At 48.8% G+C, this 27,596-nt stretch overlaps 1 long non-coding RNA gene and 1 other non-coding gene across 3 annotated transcripts in view; both read left to right on the top strand.

Moving 5' to 3' along the window:
• LOC123783545 (uncharacterized) overlaps positions 1–27,596 on the top strand; it is a 96,867-nt gene that overhangs the window by 20,226 nt on the left and 49,045 nt on the right. Inside the window, exons 2-5 of one of the 2 annotated variants that reach the window (XR_006777232.2) lie at positions 19,115–19,245; positions 19,630–19,764; positions 21,431–21,642; positions 27,359–27,592. This is a non-coding gene — a long non-coding RNA (uncharacterized LOC123783545). Of the gene's footprint in view, positions 1–19,114; positions 19,246–19,629; positions 19,765–21,430; positions 27,593–27,596 lie in introns of both variants that reach the window. The other variant, XR_006777231.2, reaches the window with a different exon arrangement.
• TRNAR-UCU (transfer RNA arginine (anticodon UCU)) lies at positions 19,292–19,365 on the top strand. The gene has a single exon. It is a non-coding gene; the product is annotated as a tRNA-Arg (tRNA).

Genomic DNA, 27,596 nt, shown 5'->3' with positions numbered 1-27,596 from the left:
GTTAAAATAATCAAACTATAGACAGAAACAAACTGAAAGAAAAGCTGCCTTTTCCTTCCCAGACTCCATGAATTCCGCCCCCTCCCCCACCTCGGGCGGGGGGACATTGTTGGCATTGAATTTGTCCAGCAGCCGGGCCTCCCACAGCATATCAGAACAGCAGATAAAGTCAAGGTCAATACCTACCCATGAAATCACCCTAGGTATATATATGATTTAGGCATGAGAATCGCTAGACCATTTGAATATATGTTTAACAGTAACTGTTAAAGGCCAACGATATGCCAGGTGCTACACAAAGTTCTTTGCAGTTAGTATTCCTTTTGGTACTCCCGAGCTTTCTGGACAGCATGCATTACCCCTGCTGCATAGACAAGTGTGATCGTGTCTGAGCCTCAGGTGGAGATAAAGCCTGGAGAAACCAAATGACTGGCCCAAGAGCACAGACACGGGGCTGAGAGATCCAGATTTCAGATACAGATTTGTCTTACCCCGGAGCCTACGTGTTCAGCCCCTGGGTTTAGCCAGGAGACTTGTTAGATAGAAGAGGTCATTTGAGCTTTGTTCTGCAGGAGGGAAGAGGCATTGCTTGACATTAGAGAGGAGGCTGACCTGAGAGACTGTAGGAGGACGCAGATCGATCCGGGAGGAGGCAGTGCAAGGGGAAATGGAGCAGGACGACCGGAGGACAGGGGGAGCGAGCGCAAGGTGCGAGTCATCGGGGATGCGACAAACATGAGCTGAGACTGGGGACAGTTTTTGTGATAAATTCAGGCAAATATAAAATCATGCAATAAATGTGTGTGCCACTATTGCTTGGGCGACGGGCTGATTGATGTATTTTGGAAAGACAGTAGACACACATAATCGTCTGCAAACAAAAATACACATTTTCGGTTACACGGGTATCTGCAGGCTCTCCAACGAATATCTCGGCTTCCTTCTCCTTGTGTTCTGTGCTCCAGCAATATTAAATGGCTTGTAATTTCCCAAACACACCGTGTTGTTTCATGCCTCAGTGTCTTTGCACATACTGTTTCCTATACCTGGATTGCCCATCTCATTAAGTCTGATGAAACTGGTGCTCGTGTTTATCTATCCAAACTTTGATTAGGTGCCGCTGCCTCTCTCAAGTTTTCTAGCCAGAGATAATCACTCCTTGCTCGGTGCTGCCACTGTAAGGAATATAAACTCCCCCTGTTATCCTTCTTTCATGGTGGTGCAAGGGTTTCTCTGGGTTTTTCTTCGCTAACTGTGAGCTCTTTGAGGGCAGGAGTGATATTTCACGAATCTTGTTATTCCCAGGGCTTAGCCTAGAAACAGAAAAATAGATTCTCAGTTAATTCTACTGCATTTAGCTGAAATAGCATATTTATAAACACAGAGGCTTGAGGAACCATTTTTCTCCAGAAGTCCATACATGTATGTAACCAGCCACATTTCACCGACATATTCCCCGCAGTTATGTGTGTGTTCAAGTAGGTACAATGTGTCCAAAATAACTTGAATGATTCAAATACACATGGACATGTATATCTAACCACTTATTCAAGATACCTTTTTGTCATTTTTGGAATTGAGAGCTTTCCACATCCTTTTGCATATCTTCAGTTGTGGAAAATTTTCATCCTTTGAGGATGGCTTTTAATTTTGAAAATAGCCGAATGTCCTTAGGATCCAAGCCTTATGGATAAGTGGCGGCTCGTGTTGGGTAGTACAAAAACAGGACTTGGCTGTGAGGTAATGGCAAATGACTTACTTACAGGTTGACTAATATGGTAGCTGTTAAGGCAGTTTCCAAAGAGGAGGTCTAGAAAATTTCTAAGCAACGACATTCTGGTCTATTTGTTAATACAAACAAAATTAAGCAAGAGTGTTGTCATTTTGTACTCACACCTGGTGGACATACTTGCGTGGATATAAGAACACAAGCGATCGTATGTCCAAGAATAGAACTCTCTGATCATTCTCTCATTCTTTCATTTGTAGCTATGGAGTTTTTATGTGCAATGCACAATGCTAGTTGAAATCGGATGTTTTGACCCAGCTGTTTTGTTGCAATCTAGATAAAAAAAAAAATCTGTAAACCCCCAGGTTTCATTTTTTTCAATTACAAAATAAAATAATCAGTGGATGTTCTTAACCCCATCTCCAATTTCTACCCCAGTTTTGAGGCTTTTTTTATCCGTGCGGAAATATACAAAAGTCAGGGATAGGATAACATTCAGGGATGCAAAATTCTTGGTAATTAAGACTAGTCTGGCAGTAATGGTTTGCTTTTAGAATCATAAGATAGGAGTGAATGTTAAAAATGCTACAACAAAATGTCAGTGTCTGGTGCTGGGCTCTCGAGATGAGCAAGTCTGAAACTAACCTTTAAGGAGCTCAGAGTCCAGTAGGGAAAACAGGCATGTAAGCACATAATTGCTACACCGTGTGACAAACACTGTGATACAATTCCAAGCATGGCCCGTAGAATCACAGAAGAGGCAGAGATTACATTTGTGGGGAACATTAAGGAATCACTGGGACTCCACCAGGTATAAAAAGGATGAAGGCATTAACAAAAGAGGGGAGAGTGTATGCAAAAGCAGGAAAGTGAGAAGCAGCCTGGTTATTGTCGCTAGATGGTGAGAGGAATTTATGCCAGAGATAGCTCCTAATTTTGCAGACCAGGAGCCACTGGAGGGTTTTCAGCAGGGAAATGTCAGTGCCGGATTTGCATTTCAGAGCGATAACTCTCACAGGAGTGGATGGATGGACTGGGCGATACACGTCATTTGATTCAGAAGGCTGACCCTTCAGGTGACCGCAGATCCAGTACCGAGACATTGAGTGGGACCCGCTGAGTGTGGGCTTGTCTGATCCTGTGGGCAGAGTAGAGAGAACACCCAGAACACAGCTTTACGACCCAGCCATCACTACCCCCTGTGGACAGTGCTGTGGAGACAGGAGCTTGAAGTTGTGTCGAGGATGGGGGTAGGTACGATGGCCAACTGTCCTGGCTTTCCAGGGACTGAGGCGCTTTCCAGAACTTTCAGTGCCAAGATTGGGAAAGTCCTGGATAAACTGGGATGGTTGGTCAACACACAGTATCTCAGTGACCCCTGTTACTCAGACCATCTCCCTGGCAACCAGCTGGGGGTCATCTCTAGGGCAGACTGCAGGGGAAGGAAAGCTGAGTTATTTTATGTTTTAGGGGAGGGGAGAGGTGGGAAGGGGTCGGGGGTAGTGGTGATTCAGAAGAGCTAAGCCAGTTGAACGGAAAAGAGACAAGAAAGACTAAGTGGGAGACAGAGTGTGGAGGTTGGTTTCTGCCCAGGACCCCACCTCCGCTCTCTGAGATGCTGGGCTCTCTGCTGGTGGTAGGGAACATTGCAGACTCAAAAGAACAGGCATTTGCAAAGAGTGAACGTGTGTATTTAGTTTTTCCTTCCTGCATAAGGTTCATATATTCATGCATACATTTATTCATTCAACGTTCGTGGAAGGCTTACTGTGCAGATGCTCTACCATTTAGTCTTCACATATGACTTGAAGGTAGAATTATTCCCATTTTCCAGATGAGGAAAATGAGTCTTAGGAAATGTGGTAACTTCCTTTGAGTCGCACATGACCTGGTAGAGCTGAGATCTTAACTTAGCCGTCTCCAAAGTGCCCGGTCATTCCAGCAAACCAGTATATCCACCTGTTACAAATAATACAGATCGTCAGGCGTATTTGGTTTTGTAACCTTGTAATAAAGATTCCCAGCCTCACTGTTAGCAAGTGCCCCCAGATGATGCTCGGACCCCGACAGTCCTGAGAAACCACCTGCCATGGCCCCGTGTCTCCTCGCAGAGACGCTGCTGACTCCTGAGAGAGCCCCATGTGTAAGTAGCTCAGTAGAATACAGTTGGGGTAAATTTTAAAAACAAAACATAACCGAGTTTTTCAGTTAATAATTTTCTTGACATTTTCTCTGTAGTGATTGCTGTTTATTATTTATAAAGCCCTGCGCAGTCCGGCCCTTTCCTAGCTCTCTGATGCCCTGTAACCTGAGGGCATCTGTCTCTGACACACCCAACCTTTGAGCTCGCTGGCTGGCCCTCCAGAGCCGGAACCTTCCCTCTGCTCTGGAGAAGGCTGCTCTCGCACATCTCAGCTTCAGTGACGTCTCCCCTGAGAGGCCTTCCCACGGCCTTGCAAACACCTCTCATTTTCGGCTATAGTCTTAATCATGTGTCTTTGGCTTGTGTATTCGTGGTCTGTGCTGCTTCTCCTGGTAAAAGCTCCACAAGACAGGGAAGACCTGTTGGCTTGGATCACAGCTGTTGCCAGGAGCAGAAGGATAGCGTACATAACAATGTCTGGCACATAGTAGGTGTTTATTGAATGTTTTATTCAATGTTTGCATAAATGCATGAAAGAGAACACTCTCTAGGGCTGCCTGGGTGGCTCAGTCAGTTAAGTGGCTATGTTGGCTCCTGGGATCTAGGGATCCTGGGATGGAGCCCCTTGTCAGGCTCCCCACTCAGCAGGGAGTCTGCTTCTCCCTCTCTCTCTGCCCGTCTCCCCTACTTGTGCTCTCATGCTTTCTCTCTCTCTCTCTCTCTCAAATGAATAAATTAAAAAAGATCTTTAAAAAAAACCAACACTCACTCCTCACACGGGAGAGAGCATGCACATTCTTCGGCTTTACAATCAAGAACCTTTTTCTCTCTGCCATTTAAGCTGTTTCCCTCTGGTTCATGAAAGAAGACGCCTTTCCTCTTCACCAGCTGTGATGTAGCATCTTCTGGGGGCTCTGAGACTGTTAGTAACTTGTCCCTCAACCTCCCGGGTGTCAGGTGAATGTGTCCTAAGCCTAACCTCCTGCCATTCTTTTCTCATTGGAACCTCTTCTCTGACCCTCTTTAAGATAGTTGGGTTCAGACCAGGTCCTGGTAGGTGAGTAAGGCCCTGTCTTATGGTTATGAGCATCTCATGCTCCTCCTGGCTCCCTTGTGTGTTTTCCTGCTGTTCTTTTTTTTTTTTTTTTCCCAAGAGGGATGACCATTTTTATTTTATTTCTTAAAAGATTTTATTAGAGAGAGAAGAGCACAAGCAGGGGGAACGGCAGGCAGGGGGACAGGGAGAAGCAGGCTCCCCACGGAGCATGGATCCTGATGTGGGGCTTGATCGGACCCTGGGATCATGACGTGAGCCACCCAGGCGCCCCATTTTTCTGCTGTTCTTGATTTAATCTCTTTGGCTAATTCACGGTCATTTGTGGTCCATTTTGGTTCTAATACCTCTGTAAGCCCTAAATTCCAGAGCTTGCTACTGCTAAGAGTGGGATCCCCTCACCAGGTGACACCTGATGAGATTTGCCACCAGATCCCACTCCAGGGCTTCGTCGTGCACTAGTCCCCGCACCTGTGCGTACCTGTCAGGCAGCCCAGTGCTGCTGCTGTTCCGGTGGCTGAGCCAAAAACACACTTACGGTGTTTTCACTCCACCCATGTGAGCCCTGGCTTGTGTTTGGCGGACCAAGATGGCCCGGGAGTGACTGTGTGTCCTGCTCTAAGAATGTTAAGCAAGATCCTGCCTTTCCTGACTCATTGAAGACACAGTGTGGGAAGGGAGAAAGTATGGATCTTGAAGTTGGGCTCCCCTGTGCTTGAAGATGGACCAACTGGGCCACTTCCTTGGTTTGAGATCAGTCTTTTCACTTGTTAAATGTTAGACTTTACCGTCCACTGTCCCCGTTGGCTTATGGTGAAGAGTGAGGACATTCATATTCATGTGAAACATGGATCTGATCTAAGAACTCAGTACATGTTAGTTCCCTCTCTCTGTGCCCCCTTCACCCTGGAGCAGAGACGTGAGGGATTGTCTCCGGCTGCCTGGGTGGACCACAGACTCCTGCTCGGTGCCTGTGTCTGAATAGAAAGTGCTACCTGGATCTGGAGTCTCAGTTGCAACTCCTTGATCTCCTCCCCGAGCCGCCGTTCAGCCTGCTCTCTGCTACCCTCGTGTGGCCACCCTGACCCCGCGCCATTCCCAATCCTCTGCTCCCTCGGTGTGGTGGCTTGCTGTAATGCAGCCGCTCCCAGCTTCTTGGCCAGACCGGCTCCTAAGTGCTCTGTGTTTCAAACACACACATAAAACAGAGTTCAGTTTAATTTCAGACGCGTCCTTTGAGATAATATCCCTTCTAATATGCATCTCATCTGTAAGAGCTGCTACAGAAAACATGGTGAGAGTTTGGGTGCCAGTAAGGTCGCTTCGGGTTTCAAATCCCATTATCTGGTGCTTTGATTGGCACAAAGTTCTCTGACCCATGAGTGCTGAGACAACAGTATGTTGCCATAGGTTATTATTTTTGTTTTTTTTTTAGGATTTTACTTATTTGTTTATTTGAGAGAGAGTACGCACAAGCAGGGGGAGGGACGGAGGGAGAGGGAGAAGCAGACTCCCTGCTGAGCGGGGAGCCCCATGCAGGCCTCAATCCCAGGACCCTGAGATCATGACCTGAGCGGAAGGCAGACGCTTCACCAACTGAGCCTCCGAGGGACCCCTCCATAGGTTACTTAGTTATAGAAATCCCCTCTTTTTGCCCTTAAATTCAGATCTCTGCTCCCACCTCTCCTGCTTGCACGGCTGTCCAGCAAGAGCGACAAGCCTTATTTGGGATACAGTAAATACATTCTTCTGTTTGAAAAACTTTGAGTATGAGAATACAGGGATTCATTTGGTGAGGTAAACGAAATTTGAGAGGGTAGGACTTGAACACCAGACACTAAAGAGGTTTTTGGTTTGTTTTTGTTTTTGGTTTTTTGAGAGAGAGCAGGGAGGGGCAGAGGGGCAAAGAGGGAGAGAGCGCGAATCTTAAGCAGGCTCCACCACCCGGTACAGAGCCTGATGCGGGGCTCGATCTCACAACCCTGAGATCATGACTTGAGCCAAAATCAAGAGTTGAATGCTTAACCAACTGAGCCACCCAGGCACCCCTGCAGAGTTTTATCTTTATCCCAATGTCAGTGAGAAAAATTTTGTAACAAGTTGTTATGTGATTGAATTGGTGTTTAAAGATTAACTCTCAGATTCACGATGACAAGGGTGTTAATTCTTTCTCCCTCTTAATCTGTAAATTCAGTGCAATCCCACGCTAAATCCCAATATTTTATTTTGTTTTATTTTATTTTTGAAGATTTTATTTATTTATTTATTTGCGAGCAAGTGAGAGAGGCAGAGAGAGAGAGAAAGTGAAAGCAGGGGGAGGAGCAGAAGCTGACACCACGCTGAGCAGAGCCCACTGTGAGATCATGACTTGAGCTGAAATCAAGAGTCAGATGCCTAACTGACTGTACCAGGTTCCCCCCAATATTTCATTTTTATGGAACTTGATCAGTTGATCCTAACATTCCCTTAGAAGAGAAAGTCAGGTATAGCCATATGTGTGTGTGTATGTGTGTGTGTATATATATATATATATATATATATATATATATATTAACACATAGGGTTGAGGAGGTTGGGGAGATGGTGTTCCAGCTATCCTTCAGTTACTTTAAAATTATAGCAATGAAAACATTGAAGTATTGTCCAGGAATACACAAACAGTTCAATGGAACAGGAGAGAGATCACGGTCACAAACCGATATGGAAATTTAGTGTATGAATTTAGTGTATGAAGAATCATATACTATGTTTCTAATATAGAAAATTTTAGTGTATGAAGAATCATATACTATGTTTCTAATCACTGACTAAGGGTTGGACTGTTTAATTCATGGTATTAGAATAACAGATTATCTATTTGCCAGTTGGTGTGGGGTAGGTTGAGCCCTCCCTCATACCATAGGCAAAAATAAATTTCAGCTGGACTGAGTTACAAATTTTGTAAACAAAACAAACCAAAAAAAAAAAAAAGTTAAACACTATAGAAAAATTTGTTTAATGTCAGAGTGGCAAAGACCTTCCTAAAGACACAAAACCCAGAATCCATGAAAGAAAGGACTGACAAGTTTTACTGCTTGATAGTTTTTAAATGATATAAATGTAGATACCATAGACAAAATTTAAAAGTAAGTTACAGTCTGGGGACAATTTATTTACAACACATATAGCTGAGTATTACATGGATAGCATGCAAAATATCTAACAAATACACATAAGAAGCTGACAGTCCAAAAGAGAAGTAGACAGAGTATATGAGTAGGAATTCTCAAAGAAATATTAAACATCTGAAAACGTGGTCATGGCATTTGGATTTGGAGAAACACAAGTTAAAGCAACAAAGAGACCTGAGATTGTTAAAAAATATCAAAGACCTAGGGGCAGCAGTCAGTTAAGCCTCTGACTCTTTGTTTCTGCTCAGGTCATGATCTCAGGGTCTTGAGATCCAGCCCCGTTCCCGGCTCGATGATGAGCACAGAGGCTGCTTGAGATTCTCTCTCCTTCTCCCTCTGCCCCTCCTGCTTGTGTGTGCTCGCGGGCTCTCGCGCTCTCTCAAGAAATAAATAAATTGTAAAAAGTATCAAAGACCCATCAGATTGTTAAAAATTAAAATGATGGATCACATCCAGTGTTGGCAAGTGTTTGGGGAAATAGGCACCTTCGTCTATTGTTAGTGAAAATGTAAATTGGGGCAGCCGTCTTAGAGGTATTTTGGCAGAATGGATCAAAATTTGTGCTATGTCCACAAATCCGTGCTGCACGTCTAGTCACACGAGTGCCGTGATTTATGTGCATAGATGAGCATTGTGTCGTTGTTCCCAGTAGTGAAAAATGGCAAACAACCTAAATATCCATCAATAGCGAATTGCTTAAATAAATTATACTAGATCCGTACTTTGTAATGACACAGAACAGTTAAAAAGAATGAGGTAAATTTATATATACCGACTTGGAAAGATAACCAAGATGTATTGTTGAATGAAAATACAAAGAAGTACACATGCTATTATCCTTTTAGTATAAAATAGGAAAGAAGCCTAAAACGATATATGGGCCTAGGTTACGTTCCGTCTACGTGTAAATGTGTGTTTAAGTATGTGAACTGCTCCTTACCGGCTGTGTGACTTTGGACAAGCTGCTTAACCTCTCAGTATTTTATTCTCCCTGCGTGGAGAATAGAGATAATAATAATCATACGTATCCCCTGGGGTTGTATAATATGGAAAAATAAATTAATCGATTTAAAGGTCTTTGAATAGTACGTGGCACATGGTAGACACTTGACTGTCCCAATTATGCAGATCCACATTCAGCTTGGAAACTGATGAGTTCTGGGGTGGGAGTGAGATTTAAGTCATAAGGGAGGGGGACTCTAATTGTTTATATGATATACTTAATTTTTTTTTACAGTGATCGTGTGCTTAAAAGTGATCGGGTGATTAAAAGCTTATTCTAAGGAGATCTGTTAAAAGATAATTATAGAAATGCCAGAACGACGTCAGGCAGTTCGGAGCTGGGCTGGCGGCATCGGGAACAGAAAGGAGGTGCTCTGGTGGGTGTTGGTTGTGGGAGGGGAGGGAGGGAAAAGGCCGTCGCCACTCTTAGTTTGGGGGTATGAGAGATTGATCTGAAAAACGCTGAACCGTGGAGTCTCGGCATGAGGTGTAGTATTTTGAGATGGAGGAAGGAGAGCTTTGTTTAAACTGCGTTGAGGGTAGGCTTCTGGGACCTTTCAGTAGACTGCACGTGGAGCCTGGAGCCCTGGGCAAAGCTGACTGTCTCGATACCACTTTGAGGTAGAACAGCGGGAAAACTCTCAAGTTCTCGGGTCTCATTGTAAGGGTTCCCATGTCGTATTTCCATTATAAAAATAAAAGTGTGGCATTCTCGAACAGTCTCTAGGCTAGGGAGACAGAGACCTGTTCTAGTCCATTGTTTATCCATTTTCCCCACAAACATGTATTGAGTAACTACCACCTGCCAGGCACTGTGCGGACTGACAAGACAGAAGGGGCTCCTGTGGCTCGCAGTCCAGCAGGACACAGACATGCGCACAGTGGGGGCAGCGCCGTGTGCTCTGTGCTCCAAGAAGCGTGTGTGCAGGGACAGTCATGGTGTGAAGCTGGGTGGGCTCCAGTCTGTGGGGATTCAGGTGGGTGTTGGGGAAGATCTTACAGAAAAGGAGGTGAATGACCTGAGTCTTGAAGGAGGAGGAGCGGTTTCCAGGTGGATGTGGGAGCGTGGGAATGGGAGAAGGGCAGGGCCTTCCAGAAAGAGGAAACAGCGCTTACCAAGGCGCAACCAGAACCGTGTGTGTGTGTGTGTGTGTGTGTGTGTGTGTGTGTGTGTGTGTGTGTGTGTGTTTTAGGGAATTAGAAGTATTTTGGCTTGTGCTGCATAAGGTTGGAAGTGGGTGGGGAATGATAGTAAATAAAGCTGAGAAGAGGGGCAGGGATCAGACTGTAGATGGCCTTTAGGCTCTTCTCTGGGCTACAGGTTTTCCTTCCAGAAAAATCACCACTGCTCTGTCGGCCGTGTGGCAGAGGAAGGAAGGGGAAAGGCCAGGTGCAGATAGACACGTGAGGGGTTATGAAAAGATTCCAGTAGGCCTGCGCATGAGCCAGGGGCAGCTGGATCTGAGGGCCGCAGAGGGGCAGGACTCACACGGCACAGTGGCTGATAAGACGCGAGCGTGCGGTTTAGAGACCATGTCGCGGCCGACTCCGGGCTTCTAGCGCAGGTGACCGGGTGGCCGGTCCTGTCACCCTCGTGCTGTTTTCTGTCAAATCAGTCCTGTCCTTTCAATTTACTGTGTGTAGCCAGTTCTATGACTGGGGACCTCTGTTAGGACTTACCTTGGTGAGGGCCTAAAACCTCCACGCTGTGCCCTCTGGAAATGATCGACCGCAGGGCAGCTGGAGCAATCGCTCTGAAATGCACATCAAATCCCAGTTCTCCCTTGCTGAAAACCCTTCCCTGCCTCTGCATGTCCTGCGGATTAACAGCGAAGGCATGCTAATGACATGACATAGGAAGGTCTGCCCAATCTGGTCTTCCAGCCATGGGCTGCCACCCTCCCCTGGGACTCTGGGCTTCAGTGACCCCTCGTTTCTTGTAGTTTCTCACACAGACACAAGGGTTTTGGGTGTATCTTTATCATGCTGTCGTCTCTAAGGGCGCCGTTCTCCCTTAGTTTCCCAACACGCATGCCCGTGCACGCACACACTCCCTGACCCACCCCTTCTTTTGCTCCGGTGACAAACTGTCCCTCCTTTGTACTGCTTATGTCCATGGCTCTAGGAAACCTCCTTAGAGCCTCGGACTGGGTTAGTGCCCACATGGTCTATTACTGCCCACGCGGCGTGCATCTCCCCAGCTGTTTGGTTTTTGTCTCTGGCGGTGACCTTACGGAGGGCAGGAATGGCATCTTCAGTATCTCTGTGTTCCCTATGCCTAGCACATCCCTTGACATATAGGACATGTTTGCGGATTTGCAGAATAAATAAACCAATAAACGAGTGGGTGGATGGTTCTACCATCAAGCAAATTAGTAGATTTTGAAGAGCAGAAGATTTACAGGGACATGGAACTTCAGATTTGTACATTTTACCATTGAAATGCCCACGAGTCATGTAGGGGTGGTTATTTCAAGGTTGCCGAATACACCAGGTACGGAGAGGGACGTGTTCAGCTCCTACTTGGTAATCTGTGCTAGGGTGTCTTTTCAGCTAATTTAGGGAGAAAATAGAAGAGAAGAGAAGCCACGCACACTTGAGGGCAGTGTGTTTGACCACAACCCACAGAGGAAATCAATTTAGTTTTTCTTGTAACTGAGAACACATGTCTACAGAAAATACCTGTACGTTTAACTGAAACAATATTTCAGGAAATGATACAGGGTCTTATTAGAGCCTGATACCTTCTGGTGTTTTCTGTTCTGTTCTGTACTGCCCTATCCTGTCCTACCCTATGCTACCATTTCTCTTCTCTTCTATTTCATGATATGCAGCTGACATTCTGACTGGTGTCTGATAACCACTGCTCTTTGGGACCCTGATGTGTGGGAAGGAGGGGCAGGCCCGGCGAAGGGGACAAAGAAGGAGGGGATGAGAAATAGGAGAGGCTGGTGTGCCACGGACAGCAGGGTCATGGAAGTTCTCAAGAACGAAGGTGGGTTTGGTGTGAAATGCTGCAGAAAGGGGAGGCGAGCCTCTTGAATCTGATTATGAGGAAGCTCTTAGTGACTTGGGCAAGAACCTTCTATGGAAACAGAGTCCCCGGCACGAGGCTGCCTGGGGTTTTCTCCTCCTTTGTCTCATTTACTCCTTGTAATGGCCCCATGGGGCAGGCGTGCTTACTTATGTGAATTCTGAAAGGAACAGGCGATCTGAGCCTCAGAGAGGTTCGTTGAGGTGCTGTCCATCACACAGTAAGCTGCGGAGCTGGGAGTCAAACCTTGGTCAATCCTGACTTTAAAGTCTGTTTTTTTCCAATCGGACCACAGCAGTTAGCGTATTTTCGTAATATTGGATAAGTAATTTAATTTCTATGGGCATGAGTTTACTAATCTATGTAATTACAGATGAAAGGGTTGACAAAAATTATAGACTACAGAAATATACAAAATAAAGAGCAAACATTCACCCACTCAGCATTATCAATTTAATCTTCAGACTAGTTTTTTTAAATTTATAAAAGTAATAAGATCATATGGTAAAAATTCAGCTAATGCATAAGGTTAAAAATGAATTATTTTAAAATCTCTGTTTTGAACATTCAGTGATTCAGTGATTCATTGAACATTGAAGATGAGCCTACTTGATCCTTCCGATTTTCTCATTTTCAGTGATGACCAAGGTATGCTTATACCGTCCTCTTCCCCATACTCTTCATGGAGACCCCACAGGGGTCACCCCATAGTGGCATAAAAAGAGCCCTCAAGTGGCAGTCAGAAAGCCCGGGACAGGGTGCAGCTCTGTGAATGACCGGCTGACTGACCTTGAGTGAGGCATTGTATTTATCTGGACATTGGTTTCTTCTGCTTTGACCTTTGGTGACTGAAGGGAGAATGAGCCACTGAGGGGAGATGATGGGGTGGGGGGGTTGGGGCTCACCCACCCTCACCGGGTGCCGCCCTCTGTCTTCTTAGCCCACAGCCCTGCCCTCCACCCGTGGCCTTCCCACACCCTCTTGTCCTGCCCCTGGGGCACCACCCCTCGATCACAGGGGCAGGGAAGAGACTTGAGGGGAAGGTCTCAGACCAGTGTCATGGGACATCCTGCTCCCAGTGCCCACCGCCCGTGGACGCCTGCCCGTGGCAGTGGCAGAGGTCAGAGCAGCACCGGAGGCTCTGGTCAGCCCACTGCTTCCTGGCTGATGACTTCGGGCCAGATGCTGACTGTCCTTGACTAAGGTTCTCCTTTTGTAAAAGGAGGTGATGAGCTTCACTCTTTGCACAATCTAGGAGAGTTCTGATGATAAGAGAGATCAAGAATTAAAAATACTTCCATCATCGTTATGCCTCCTGTTTATACTGTTTCTTTGACTCGTTGATGGATAGCATGAGGGAGGACCGCGGAAGTCCAGCTCCTTTTAAAGGAGGGGACTCTGAGCCTGGAGATTAGCTGGGTTACTCAAAGGGAAATGCTTCCCTTCGAGCCCGTCTTCAGTGTGGGGACTGAATGCTCGCTGGGACAGCCTCGAGAAGGACCAGTCCTACGTAGGCAGTAAATGGCTCTTGGATAAGGAAGGTGGTGCAGACCTTCCTCTGACTTGTCGGACAGAGGCCCCCTGTGTAAGGTCAACCTTAGTCCCTGGGTTTGAGATGTTCCTGGTCACACTTTCTGTGTAAACTGACACCTTGTAAAAGATGAACACCTTTCTTCTCTTGCTGTGACAGAGTCTACTTACGAAGTTCTCCTCTAGGCTTCTTCCAGGCTGACTGGGAAGTGGAGCTGAGGCAGTTAAAGGACAAAGAAATCCCTTTACTCCTAATATTAGGCACAACCGATGTTCTCGAGCCCCTGGGCCTGTGACCAGAGTCATTGACAGACCATTTAAAGGTCTGTCTTCTAACTCTTTGGCCCCTGGCCTACAGTATCTGCCCTTTTATGGACCAGGGTCCCTGTGGTGTCTGTGAAGACTAGGGAGCCTGGTTGCCAGGCCATCCCCATGGTCACTCAGGGCTGGGGCATCAGCAGGGCTCAATCAGGGCCCCCCAGTTTTAAAGCCAGTGGTGCATGCATGGAGCCCCAGGCCAGGAAGTCAAGCAGACACAGGTGTGGTCGAGCAGGAAGCTCCTCGGATGTGTGGAGGTGAACTAGGCAATGGGAAGGACCAGCAGGTCATTCTGGACAGGAATCTGGCTCTGTATGGATGGGGTGAAAGGAGATTCAGAAGAACAGGTCCTATGGACTTAAGATTTGGGAAGCAGGAGAGATCTGGACTAAAAGGCTGGGGGGAAAGTAAAGAGATCTGGAGAATGAAATCTAGAGAAAGGGAAGAGAGGGCCTGATAGTGAAGGAGCGAGCATACCAAGACTTCAGAGCAAGTGGCAAAGCACAGAGCTCAGCGAGTGAGGGCGGAGGAGCTGGGAGGCCTGGGAGACTCAGAGAGCCTTATGGCCAGCAGTGCTGGGCCCGAGATAGGAGCAGAGGGCTGAGTGTGCCCGAGACCAGGAACGGTGATGTTGACGGTAGTGTTTGGAATAGACAGACCCCAGATGAAAATGGATGGGGGTGTGGCCAAGAAATTAGACATGTCAGAGGATAGCCCCCATGGGGAAGGATTAGGGAATGCCAGCTACATGTGGAAAGTGGGGAGAAGAAAAATGGACAAGAGCACGGAGAGGTGAGGACGGGGTGGGGGGGGGCATCCAAGTCAGGATGTGACCCAGGTGATGTGCCTGCCCTGCAGGAGAATGGGGAGATTGAGGGGGTGGCAAGAAGACACAACAAAAAGATGGGACTGGGGAGCTAATACTGAACACACACAAGGATGGTGGCTTGGGGTCAGGACTATAGGCGTAGAGAGAGAGCCTGGATTCTAAAGAGGAAAAGGGGGTGTTAAGCTGGAGGGGTTGCACCAGGAATTAACTCACTTGTTGGGGAATTGGAGTGAAGCAGAGAGAACATCTCCCTCCAAATTCCCAGAAAGATCTGGTGGGACGTGCGAGCCCACTGCCTGTCCCTTCATTAAACACTGCTGGCTTCCTCATGCTTCTTGAGCAAATAGAGAGTTTACATCCTTGGAGCACACTCTCTAGAATTCTCTAGACGGTTTCCTAGAGGAGGCCGAGAGGGAGGAACAGAGAGGCAAACAGGAAGATTCCATCCCCAGTTTCTTCACCATTCCTCAGACTCCCTTGGGCATGGAGCTCTGCGTGGACTCTGTTGTGACCTTGGCTAGTGCTGCAGGTGCAGCCCATTGTCAGGGCAGATTGGGTTCAGGTCTACCTCTGGGGAGACTTGTGAGCAACCCATTGTGCTGGGCTAGACCTGGAATGTAGGATGTTCTGATTCAGGTAGAATTTGCCCTCCCTTGTCCTCCTTTGTCTTGACTCTCAAGCCCACTAATTACCTGCATCATCTCACTTCTTCTTTCTTAGAGGATAGGAAAAGGGACCGGGAGGGAATAAACAATCTTCAGCCAGGTTCCTCAGCTGAGGAAGGAAGGAAACAAAAGGCTTTAGGAACATAAATGCCTCATTATGATGCGTTAGAAAAATGCATGAGAAGAAGAGACAAATGAGCACAGGGCGAGGCCCCAGGAGGACAAAAAGTCTGGAAAAGAACGGAGGGACCTTTGTTTCAGAGGGATGGCCACGCTGCCCTTCTTTAAGGGATGGGGAATTAGGAGCTGAACATCTGTTAGTTGTGCCGAGTGGGCCTGGCTCCCTAGGACAGATGTCACAGAGCTCCTTTTCAGCCTCCTGAGAGGTGCTTAGCAGAGGAGTGGGTGGGGTTGGGAGGGAGTGCAGAAAAAGTTAGAGGAAGCTAGTGGTCACTGGGGGCACAGAAGATGGTGTATGGAAGCCACTTCTAGAGGATGTGTCCACAGTGGATGTGAATGAATAAGGTTTGGGACATGGCAGGCCCTGGAAGATGAGACTATCATGTATTTTATGTCTAAGGCTGTGTTGTCCAAATGTCTAGTTCATGGTCTTACTCCATCTAAATCCCTTAGCATTTAAAACACAGGCTGGTTGAGATAGGTCCCCTAGGGAAGCTGTGAGTAAGACCACAGTAGGGTGTAGGATTTAATCGTATTTGTGCCTGGGCCAATGGGAATGGTTTTTTTTTGACATTTATCATATGTATCCCAGCAACACTTTATGAATGAAATGTATGAGCATCACCAGTTTGTCTGTGGGGTCAAAAAGTGGTATTTAGTCAGAGGCATGAGCAATGCTTGAGTCACACATCTTTGGAGAATTAAATCAGTACAGAAAATTTTTGGAAGTGAATGTAGTCATCTCGTTAGGGTAAGCATAAACAGAAATGGCACACCTAGTTTCAAAGAAGAAAAAGACGTGCTGTCTTCAATCATTTTGAATGACTTAACCTCACCTTCCCTGCCTCATTAAAGCTACCACTTTCTTTGATTCTTTCCCTCCTTATTTTTAAATTAAAAACCACACTTAGACACATCATTCACACTTTTCAAGAAGCTTTCGCTGATTCATGGATGATAAAGTGAAACAAGATACGTCAGAGATCTCTTATTTGAAAAAAGCCCTTGGGCAGTCCAGAGGACTTTTGTTGATATAGATTAATGAGTATAAGGGGTCCCAGGAAGAGTTTTCTTGCTGGAATGGGTAGATTGCTGTGGGGGTGAGGGAAAGACCAAGGGAGGTTATTCAAGAGGAAGGAGGGGACTCAGGCAACAGAGTCAAGACTTGTAACGCATGGGGTAGAGGCAGGAAGGGGATGGCAGCACCTGCACTGGAAGACTCAGCTCATCTGTAACCGTAGCACTTCTTATCGCCCCTAATTTATCATGGGGACGTGGAAGGCGGAGAAGTGAATTCTCACAGGGTTTTGAGGCAAGTGAGCTGCTGCTGACTTTGCAGCTGGGTCTTTCTGCTTCAAGAGTTAGGGTCTTTGGGCACACTTGGAACCTGGGCACCTTATCTGGTGGGCAGTAAGATTGATTTTGTCTTTTTCTCCCATACACCTTTCAGAGTAGTTCCTGCACTAGGATTTGCTTACAGGATCCTGGAGGGTGGGACTGTGTCCTTATTTTCCCTCATCGTTGTATCCCCAGTGCCAAGAGAGAACATTGCGGGCAATGAATGAGGCTCTTGGAAGGCGCTGGGGAGCTGGGACTCTTCATTCAGGGTGTGGAGAACATGTGATCTCTTCAGCCGCAATGAGCTCTGGGCAAAGCTTGGGACAGATAGATTTCTTGGATGTAGGACAACATCTTTCTGAAGATCAGGGGGCTTGTGTCTGCATCTAAGAGAACTTTGAGCCTACTGGGACGTGTCCTGAGAGCCTGTTTTCCTTCGAGGTGGATCCTGGCTGGCATACGGGGTTGAACTTTCCTTTATAGGCACATGGACCTCCTGACTTGTCCCTTGACTGACATCTTGTTACTAGTCCCCCAACTAATGCAATATCTGGCCAGTACTGGGTTCCGTGTGGCAGGTTCTTGGAGTGGTCCGGGGTAGACAGATTAAGAAAAGCCTGTTCTGTGCCCTTTTTCTTTATGTTCAGTATAGACGCACCATCAGTTTCCTTATTGTGAGCTTCTGGCTCTGGGTCCCAGAGGGAAGACGTGCTTGGTTGGGGTGGCTGCTTTCCCCCGGGTGTTAGTCTTCTCCTTGCCCCCTGACCTGATTGAAGCACTTGGTCCTGCTCTTGCCCAGATCTCATTCTTGGGGCTGTGTGAGCTGAACAGGCAGGGAAGTGTGAGTCTTCGAGTTCTAAGGGCCTTCAGGCACTTTGTGCGGTCCTGTTCCTCACTTGGCCATCAGCTGGTCTCACAGGTTAGAAGGAACTGTCTTGAATTGTGATTGGAGTCAGTTGGCGGTGTCCGGGGCAGTGGACCACAGAAGCACAAACTGAGAGGGAGGAGGAGGGAGTCTGCATCAGCTCTCTGCTTTTATTGTAACCTTGTAAGTGGGAGTGGGCTGGCGAACACTGAATCAGTCTTTAAATCAATGCACTGTCATTGGGAGCATAGAGGCCAATTGTCCTCTGGCGCGTCTGGCAATCAAACGGGAGAAAGAGCAGAAGGTGAAGCAGGAAGGACTTGGATTAGACATTCAGGAGAACCAGCACAGTGGAAACTACAACCAACAGGGATTAGGGGTTGCATCTTCTCAAGGAGGCTTTGAAACATAGGAACTGTTTTCTTGGATCTGGGCTGGGCATGGAGGTCTTTATATATGGTTATGGAGGGCTGGCCAATTTGATTCTCCTGGGATGCCTCTGGCAAGCCCAGCAGCTGAGAAACCCTCATTCTTTAAATTAGGCAGTCCTGGGAAGAAAGAATGGCAGCTCTGGAGCTAGGGAGCTTGGGGGAAGGGGGCAGGTAGGTGTTCCCAGAGGGCTGTGTGAGGACCACCTGCATTTCATTAGGGAGCTGCCACTCTTACCCTCCTCCCTGTATGTTCTCCCTCCCTCCCTCCCTTCCCCTCTCTCTCCTCCTCTCTCTCTCTCTCTCTCTCTCACACACACACACACAAACACACACTCACCACTCTTCCGTCTCCTCCCCATCCATAATTCCAGCGAAGATGTTGAAGGCACATCCCATCAGACTCTGGGTATCACCTCCCGGGGCTTGACAGATGCAGCTCTTACAGCGGAGAGATGGACCAGTCCCCCGAGCCCGGCTTCCCCGCCTGGCTGTGCAGCCACCGCCGTTCACAGGGCTTCTATACGGGAGCAGCTCCTTTGTCTCGGGGAAGGAGGGCTTTCCTGAATCCCCAGCTTTGCCCAGCCCCGATCTGAGAGTCGCGGGACTGGGATGAAACCACAGTGAGGGAGAGGGGTGGCGGGAGAGCCGGCTCCGTTTGCTCCCGGGGCTGGGTGCACTCTGCTTAATTAGCATGAGAATAGACAGACTTCCCTGTATCCTCCCTCAGGGCTGGAGAGGAAGGAGCAAAGGCTCCAGCTCCATCCCACCCCATCGGAGCTCCTAGGTGCTGAAAATGACTACCGCCCCATTCCTCCAATCCCCCAAGGACCCAGGACCCACAGTGTTGAGAAAAGCTTTGGCGGAGCCGGCGGGTGGATCTCCACTCCAGATTTTCCAGCTGTCCCTGCCCCCCCACCGCTCCGGAGCAGGATGCCGAGATGGCTGGTGATGCAGAAGGTATGTGCTTTTTCAGTTCTGGTGCTGATGCTGTGTGTGTGGTGAGGTCTCTGTGGCGCAATGGACGAGCGCGCTGGACTTCTAATCCAGAGGTTCCGGGTTCGAGTCCCGGCAGAGATGGTCACCTGGCAGGTGCCTCTTTTATTTTGTGAGCTGTCATGCTAGGTTGGTAATTGTATTTATCTGTCCCCAGAGGTTCTGGGGAAGAGAAAGGAAACCCCTTTCCTTGGGAATCCTGGACCTCCTCTCCTTTTCTCTACCCTCCCCCTTCATTCTTTCTCTGTTCCTCCTTTATGGATTTTCATTGTCTGGCGAAGGCTCAGATGTCTGCTGCCTGTCTCTGCTCAGCCGACTGACACAGCCTTTGAATCCTTTGCTTCCCAGGAGAATCACTGGCACACAGGGACCGGGGTGCCAGGCCATGGGTTCTGGGACCATGGTGGTTCCCTCCTTCTCCGAGAACATGAAAAGGCAGACTGACCCACATGTCCACGAGGAAATGTCCTGCTGTCCTCTAAGGTAAGGGCCCCCTCGCCCAGGGTGAGTCAGGAGACGGATGGGGTCGTGCAGAGAACAGTTTATTCACCATCTTTGTCGTTCCTGGGTCTTTTCATGCTGAAGCTTATCACTCCCTTTCTAATCTGTGAGTGAGATGCACTCCTTGCTCTTTGTCTCAGTGGAATAAACTGCACACACGAATTCTCAGTGGCAGATGAACTTGTCCCGGGAAACTCAAAGGTCTCACGCTCCTGTGACAAGCTGGAAGCCTTTCCTGCTTGCAGGACAAGCTCAGAGGGTGGGGGGGGGGGGCGGTTAGGTCCATAATTCCCCGTTTCCAACAAGACATCTCCTCACCCCGTTCTCGTCCTGCATTCACTTCTGCTCTCCTTCCCTGCCTCATCTAATAGCCATATTCAGCAAGATTGGGAGCTTGGGGTTCTATTCTGGGCTGGTCTGGCTCTCTCTCTCACTTGCAGAGTACGGCCTCCAGCCTATGAGCTAGAGGGAGCAGGCCATCCCAGGAAGCGACCTCCACCCCAGGTGAACCCAGGAAACCTGAGACACACACCTCTCCTGCCTCTGCTGGGGCGTCAGCATCTCTCCCACGTGGGGCTCTGCACGGGCACCCAGCGGACACAGCCTTGCACTCAGGCTCTAGGAAGCTGGCGTGGGGCAAGGGGGCCGGTCCACACAGGGTTCCACCAAGCCCTGCCAAGAGGTGGGAACTGACAGGGCAGATAGGGGGACTCGGGTGGGAGGCTGATGTTTTCTGCCCTTAGGACGCCCGCACATTTTGTAGCCAACGGAAGCTCCTGAACTCCTTCGAAGTACTGGGGTGCTTTAAAGGGACTTAACATTCTTGCATTTAAGAGCCCACAAAGCTTTACCTTTGAGTTCTTTTGGTAGAACCTCAATTCCGATATTAACTCTCCCCCACCAGCCCCGTGGATGTGCCCTTTGGAAGATACCAGGGTGGACCAGAAATCCCTGGGCAGACCCTTCTGGAGTCTTTCTTTCATTGTTAGCTCTGCCTATCCTAGATATTTTTGCTTTAAACTCTGGTCTGAGAGGAAAAATTGGTGCATGTGGGGTGGGGTGGGGAGGGAGTTTGGCAAAGCGGCATGCCACCTTTTCCAACCAAGCTCAGAACACTCCCTCATTCTGGCTCCCCTTCATCATTCTATTGGAACAGGGCTGCTCACAGTGAGAAGTAGGGAGGGTGCTCAAGGTCGGGGCAAGGGTATGAATTCATTATGACCCTTTCCAAGGTTTGCTCAATTCTAGAAGCTTTCTAGGAATAAGAGCTCCATGACATTGTGGGGGTGGGAGGTTGGGGGTGAAGCAGGGAGGGGATGTGTGTCCCAGGGGGCACTGAACTGCGATTTGTTGAAATGTTTGATGAGGATTCAGTGTAGGCAGCTGCTCAGGTGAGGCTCGCTACCAGTGAGGACTGAAGCCCGTGGACAGCCCCCATACCTGATTGCAGCCAATCGGTTCCATTGTAGACCTTGGAATTCGAAGACCTTGGCTTAAGAAAACCTCCCTGAACTTGAGCTGCTTACTTGTAACCACAAGGTTGTTTTATATGTCCTCCAGATGGGAAAATGATGAGAAAGTCCGTGGTGTGGCTCTGCATAGAGACATATGCTGTGTTAGCTCTGTGTTCTGTTTCCTCCGTGTGCAGGAAAGGTGTCTGGCTGTGAAGTGAGGAAAGGAATGGGCCCGAACGGTCAGTCCCTGTCCAGCGCACCCAGGGCGGCTGTGGGCCATCAGCTGGGGCTGACGCTGACTTGTGCTGCCCCAGGAAAGAGGATGGACTGAACTTTCCAGCTGGTGGACTCCTTCAGAGAGTGGACGCTTCCCCTGTGTCTTAGCTGGGAGCTGCGTCTCGGCCAGGTAGGTAGAGGTCCCTGCTAACTCTACCACTCAAGGGAACTGGAAGCTTCCACATACTCACATGTCAGCCAGTCTCCAGCTACCCCAAGCTCTGAGGAGTGGTGTCCTAGGGACTTGGAGAAGGATATCACAAGCACTGGGGGCAAGATTTCTCACATTGGTAAAAATTTCTTTATGAGATATTAGCTTTCTTCTTAATACATGAGACATAACTTCTGATTTATGAATATCATAATTTCTGTATTGTAATGATACTTAGCATGTACAATAGAAATTGCTGTTGTTGTTTTTTTTATAAAGTCACTTCACTGGAGGACTCAAATGCTTCAGCAGTCCTCGAGCTGGTCATTGATTACAAGGTATGCGGGCAAGATGTGCCTTATTTATTATTGTATTCTCAGTGCCTGAAATATGGTAGGCATTTGATGGATATGTTTAAAGAATTAATGCTGACTTAGATTGGCTATAAATTATGTAGATGGGAGAGAAAGAAATGTAGCTTCCAGGAATCAGGAACACATGCGTTAATTCACGCGCTTTACAAATAGTCATCGGGCTCCTGCTTCCTGCCACCGGCCATGTCCTAGGGCCCATGATCCACAATAGTATCGCCTGCTTCCCACGGTGGGTGCGTGTTCCTGTGGCAGGGATAAAGGAGAGATGGGCAGGTACCATTATGATATTGTTGTAGGTAGAGGTACCAGTGGGAGGAACTTAACTGAGGATAAGAGGTAGACCCATGTGAGGCATGGTGATCACAGAAGACTTTCAGAGGAGGAGACGTTTAGGTGAAGAATGAGTGAAACCAGAGAGATCAATTAGACCCAGAGGGTCGACATTCCAAACAGAAAAAGAACCAGAGCAGAGACCCTCAAGTGGGCACCAGCTAGATGGCTTTGGAGGACAGCACCAAGGTCAGTGTGGTTGGGGTGGAGGGAGAGATGGGGAGACTGGTTCAGACATTAATATGGGGCACGTCCCAGAGGGTGACGCCCTCGGCCCCGTCACGCCCAACTTGGCCTTGTAAAGTCAGGCCAGTATTTGCTTGCTTTACTTTCCAGCAATGAAATTCATAGGTCACGTAAGCGTCCTGTGCACAAAATTAAATCAACATAATATCCTCATTGTAATAGAAGACAACAATAAAAGGGAATCAGTTTGTAATAACTGATTTGTACACTACACTAGCCGTCTTGTACCGACACGACGAATCACCCTCCGAGCGACGGCCGGGAATACATGTGTGCAGAGCACTGCAGGTGTGCCTCCTGGTCGACTCAGCTATCACGAGGGATGACGTGTACCAGCAGTGCTGCGACTTTCCAAACTGGTGAACGCTGTCGATAAATTTGTGATCCAGACAAATCCAATCTTCTCGCCAATATTGCGGCGTTTTGCATTCATGGATATTTTAGGACGTTTTCAACCATGCAGAAAGCTCTCTGTATTTATATGTAAAAACAAGTTAGATTCGAGGCCCAGATACCAACAGCTAGCTTTTCAGTAGGTCATTCAAAAGAAGTGCACAACACGAGGCGAGTCTGCATTACCCGAAATGCACCTGTCCCTTGCAGGACAGGACACGCAAGCCCCAGGTACCCTTCCTCTCTACAGCTAGTCGTGTGCCCGGTCTTTAGCAAAACAAAAATTACACCAGATTTTCAAAACGCTTCCTCGGGGCAATTCCAGACCCACCGGCCAGTGCTGGCTTGAGGCTTGTAGGTCAGGCTTTCCTTCGTGTTAGTGGAAATCATCAGTGGGTTTGAGCAGAGGAGTATTGGAACCTCATTTACATGTTACAAGGGTAATTTTGCCTGCGGGTGAAGAACAGCGTGGTTGGGACAGGGGCTTGTTTGCAGGTCTGCTGGATGCAAAGCCTTCTAGAAGCCGCGAGGTGAGGCACCGTGGTTCCCAAGTAGTGGTGCTGGTGCCACCAGCCGTGGAGGGTTTTATCACAATATCCGCCCGGAAAAGTGATTTATTATCTCTGAAGAGCTGAGCTGGCATGGGTCACTTACATTTTGTCTGAGAACTAATTAGTTTTATTTATTGCCATTACAATGGTTGTCACCTACTAGCAAAAATGTGTGTTTTGTTGTGTTTAAAAGCCGTAGCAAATGGAACTTACTCTCCCCCAAACATTATTTCGGTGTTTACGTCCTCAGTCATTTCTATAAATTATCATGGAACAGGATGTCTGTAAACTTCGCTGTGCCCTCCCTAGGAGCGGGATCTTTCTGCTTCTGTGATGGTGATGCTGTTTCACTGAGAACTCTGAGGAGGGGTCCCTCGACAGAGCGGTGGTGGGACATGGATATGATACGAGGCATGGGAACCGCAAGCTCAGTGGAGGAGGTGACAGCCTGGGGACAGCGGACTTGGGACTTGGTCTGAGGTCTTGCTGTTTGCTAGCTGTATGACCCGAGCTTGCACTAGGCCTCTTGAGCCCTGATTTCCTCATCTAGCGATGAGCCGAATAATACCTAGAATTAAATAAGGTAAAATGTCAAAGTGTCTGGATGGTTAGATACACAGTAGGGGCCAAAACACTTGCTGCTTCCTTTGTTTGTGGACAGTGTTCCAGCCATTAGGCTGGTTTCCTGGAGACCGTGGTGAGGATGTGGGGGACTTGGCCACCGGCCACATGTCGCTGTCCCTTGGAAATGCCTGGGTATCGTGGAGTGCCAGGGGGAGTAGAGAAGCACAGTTACCCTCGGAGACCACGTCTGCTCCCTGCAGTTGCTGTGGGGGCCCCGCCTTTCTCTCTGGGGCTGAGCATGGAGACTGTGCAGGGATCCTCGTGCAGCCTGGGGAAAAGCCTCCACAGGCCTGTGGAGAGGCCCCTGTGAAGCCTCTTTGGCGAGCAGTGCCAGGCTTTAAAGCAGGCATGAGGCAAGTCCATCCGCATGGTGTGGGGAGGGGAGCCCAGAGTGTGGCTCCCGGCTCCTGGCCAGGGCCCTTCCTGGGAGCGTTCCTCCCGCAGACCCACCTCCCTCCTGAGTCTGGGAGGAGTGTCACCTGGGAATCACTAACAGCCCCTCATAATCTTTTCTTTCTTTTCCTACATCTATGGGCCACTTTGGAGGAGAGAAATGGCTGCGTCCAGAATTGCAGACAATTTAGAACCAATTTTATTTATTTTGAAGGAATACAAAACTTTTTTCTTTTCTGATTATGTACAAACTTCTAACAGTGTTTTCAAAATTTTTGTACTTAGGCGTGCTCCTAACAGCAGAGGAGAGTGACTGCTGACCCCCAGGTGTTAGGAACAAAGGCTAAGGGGCTTTCACCAAGCACGGCATTTCCCTGAAGTCTTAACACTTTACGCTACATTCTAGTACAAATTTTGGTTCTACTTCCTTATAGCTGCACTTTTTAAGTACAAAAATAATTAGCTGACCTTGAATCTGATAGTAAAAGTGTTGCCTGGCGTGCCCCACATGGGTGCCTGGCATACCCCAGTTATAAAAGAAAAGAAATAAATTAATATTAAAAATGAGCTTGTGACCTCTGAGCACCCACTCAGAGATGAAGGGGGAGATAGTCCCGAGACAGGTTAAGGGGCTGGAAACCTGGCAGGGAATGCGCACGACTTCATTACTCACTCAACAAACATTTATTGAATACCTGCTATGTGCCAAGCACTGAACTAGGTCCTGGGACACACTGACGAGCAGAAGACACAGGTGCTCACACAGAAAATCGGGCTGTGAGTAAAGGGGTGATCCACAGGGCAGGCAGGTCTGAGGCGGGGGAGCTGAGCCCTTCGGACAGGCCGGGAAGCTTCTTCCAGGCAGTGGCTCTGGAGTAGAGTCCAAAAGATCAGTGGGAAATGGCGAGGCAGAGAACGAAGGAGGAAGGAGCTTTCCGGACCGAGGACCAGGGAGCTCAAGGTGTCACGGTGGCAGAGAGAACAGAGAAGGAGAGGCGGGGTGGTCTCACCAGGGATAGGGAGGTGGAAGGTGGCGTAAGTGGAGTCAGAGAGAGATGCAGAGTCGGAGAGAGCCTGACCCCACACGGCTGCGTAGGAACTCTAGCGGGATTTGTCCTTTTCTGAAAGACGGAGGGAAACCACTGGAGATTTTAAGCCAAAGATTGCATGATTAGATTTGCATTTTAGGAAGATGGCTTTCACTGCAGCTCAGAGAACAGCCTGGAAGGCGCCTGGGAGATGCCAGAGCTGAAGGAGAGTGGCTAGCTGTGGGGCGTGGCGCAGCTCCGGGGAGGGTGATGGAGACAGAGCGGAGAAGCTGGGGTGTAGGGATGTGTAGGAGCCGAAACGTGCAGGATTTGGTGACAGAGTGGAAACGGCAGAAAGAGGAAGAAGTTGCCCAGGACGGCGCCACGATTTCTGGCTCGCGTCCCACTGACCAAGATAAGGAACAGGTAAAAAGAGCAGGTTCAGGGCAGAAAAAGGTGAGCCCAGCTTTGGGCCTCTCTTCTGGAGGTGCTCTGGAGATCTCCAAGAGACGTCGGGTGTGTGTGAGGTCGGGAGCTGGACCCGGGTCTGAACTGGCGATCTGATCTGGGGAGTCCTCTGCATGTTGGGAGCCAGACGTCTGCATGAGGCCGGCTGGCGGAAGGTGCAGAGTGAGGGGGCCAACATTGAGGAGAGAAAGCGAAGTCGTACAGGAGGGGTAGGACGGAGAGCAGAACCGCACCACCGCCAAAGCCCAGGGAGTGTCCACGGAGGGGCCGTGGCGGGGCGCCACGTGTTACTGCCATGTCCAGAATGGTCATAACCCAAGTCGACATTAGATTAAGTGGCATGGAAGTCGGTGGTGGGAGCGGTCTGGGTGTCTGTGGAGCGTCAGGGCAAGAAACCAGACGGGAGCGGACGGCAGCCCAGCCGTGAGGGAGGCGACCAGGTTGAGGCAACTCTCAGAAGTTTGGCAGAGAAGCTGATGAGCGGGAAGGCAGGGGCGCCAAACAAGAATGACCTTTTTTGTTTTCTTTAAAATGTCCAATTACGGACACTTTCACACGTAAACCAACTAGATGGGATGGGATGGGATGGTGAACCCTCCCGGAGCCATCGCTCCGCCTGGACAGTGACCGGCTCAGACCGTCCCACTGAGTTCGTGTTTTAGCGGCAGAGACTTGAGCCCCTTGAAATCCACAGGGAAGGAAGTCATGGCGAAGGAGAGTCTGAATATTCTAGAGAGAGAGAAGCGAAGCACGGGTGGTAGCCAGGGTCTGTGAGAAGGTGGAGGGAGGGGAATAAGAAGCAGCGTACCCGCGAAGGGGTACCTTGGGGAAGCTGGCCGGTGTGCCTTTCTCGGCAGCGGGGACCGCGTGAAATGCAGGCGTGCGCAGGTGCGGGCTGGCCCGCCCGAGGTCGGGAACAGAAGAGATTGCATCTGACCCCCGAGGTGGCTCCTCCTCGTCCTGCAAGGCCCCCTCCTTCCTTTAAATCAAGGTGTCGTGTCATCTTCAGGGGCGATGGGAAGAGGAGGGCGTTGGGTGTTTGGAGAGAACGTAGAGAACGTGGAACGTCAGGTTAGTCATTGTGGAGACGTGTGGAATATTTACTGGACGGTTTCCAAGGCCCGTTTGGAGGAGATGGATTGGCCCTGAGAAACAGACTCACTTCGCATACGTCTACGGGCATATTTGTACACCCGCGTTAATGTTTGCTTGCATAATATAGTGCTGTTGCTACCCGGCTGTCTAGCAGAGGAATGTGTCTCTGCGCATGTGTGTGTATGTTTTACAGAGGACATGGATTCCACAGTCTCCCGAGCGTGTGAGCAGCATGCAGAGCTCTCGAAAGGAAGATGATTAGTGTAGACGTGACTTCGGGACGTCGGCGCCCGTGTTTTGCATCGATTGTTTCGGGGCGCCACCTGCTGGAAGGCCCGCGCCACATCACCGGCTGGGTTTTTCCAGCGCAAACTCTAGACTCCCTTCTCTGGAAAGTCCACGTTCTCGCAGATGGCATTTCCCCCTGGTAT

The sequence above is a fragment of the Ursus americanus genome, chromosome 2 (genome assembly GCF_024610735.1).
Source record: "Ursus americanus isolate L20-20 chromosome 2, mUrsAme1.1.p, whole genome shotgun sequence".
Taxonomy (NCBI): Eukaryota; Metazoa; Chordata; class Mammalia; order Carnivora; family Ursidae; genus Ursus; species Ursus americanus.
The sequence above is the reverse complement of the archived record's forward strand: the minus strand, read 5'-3'. Positions and strand labels throughout refer to the sequence as shown.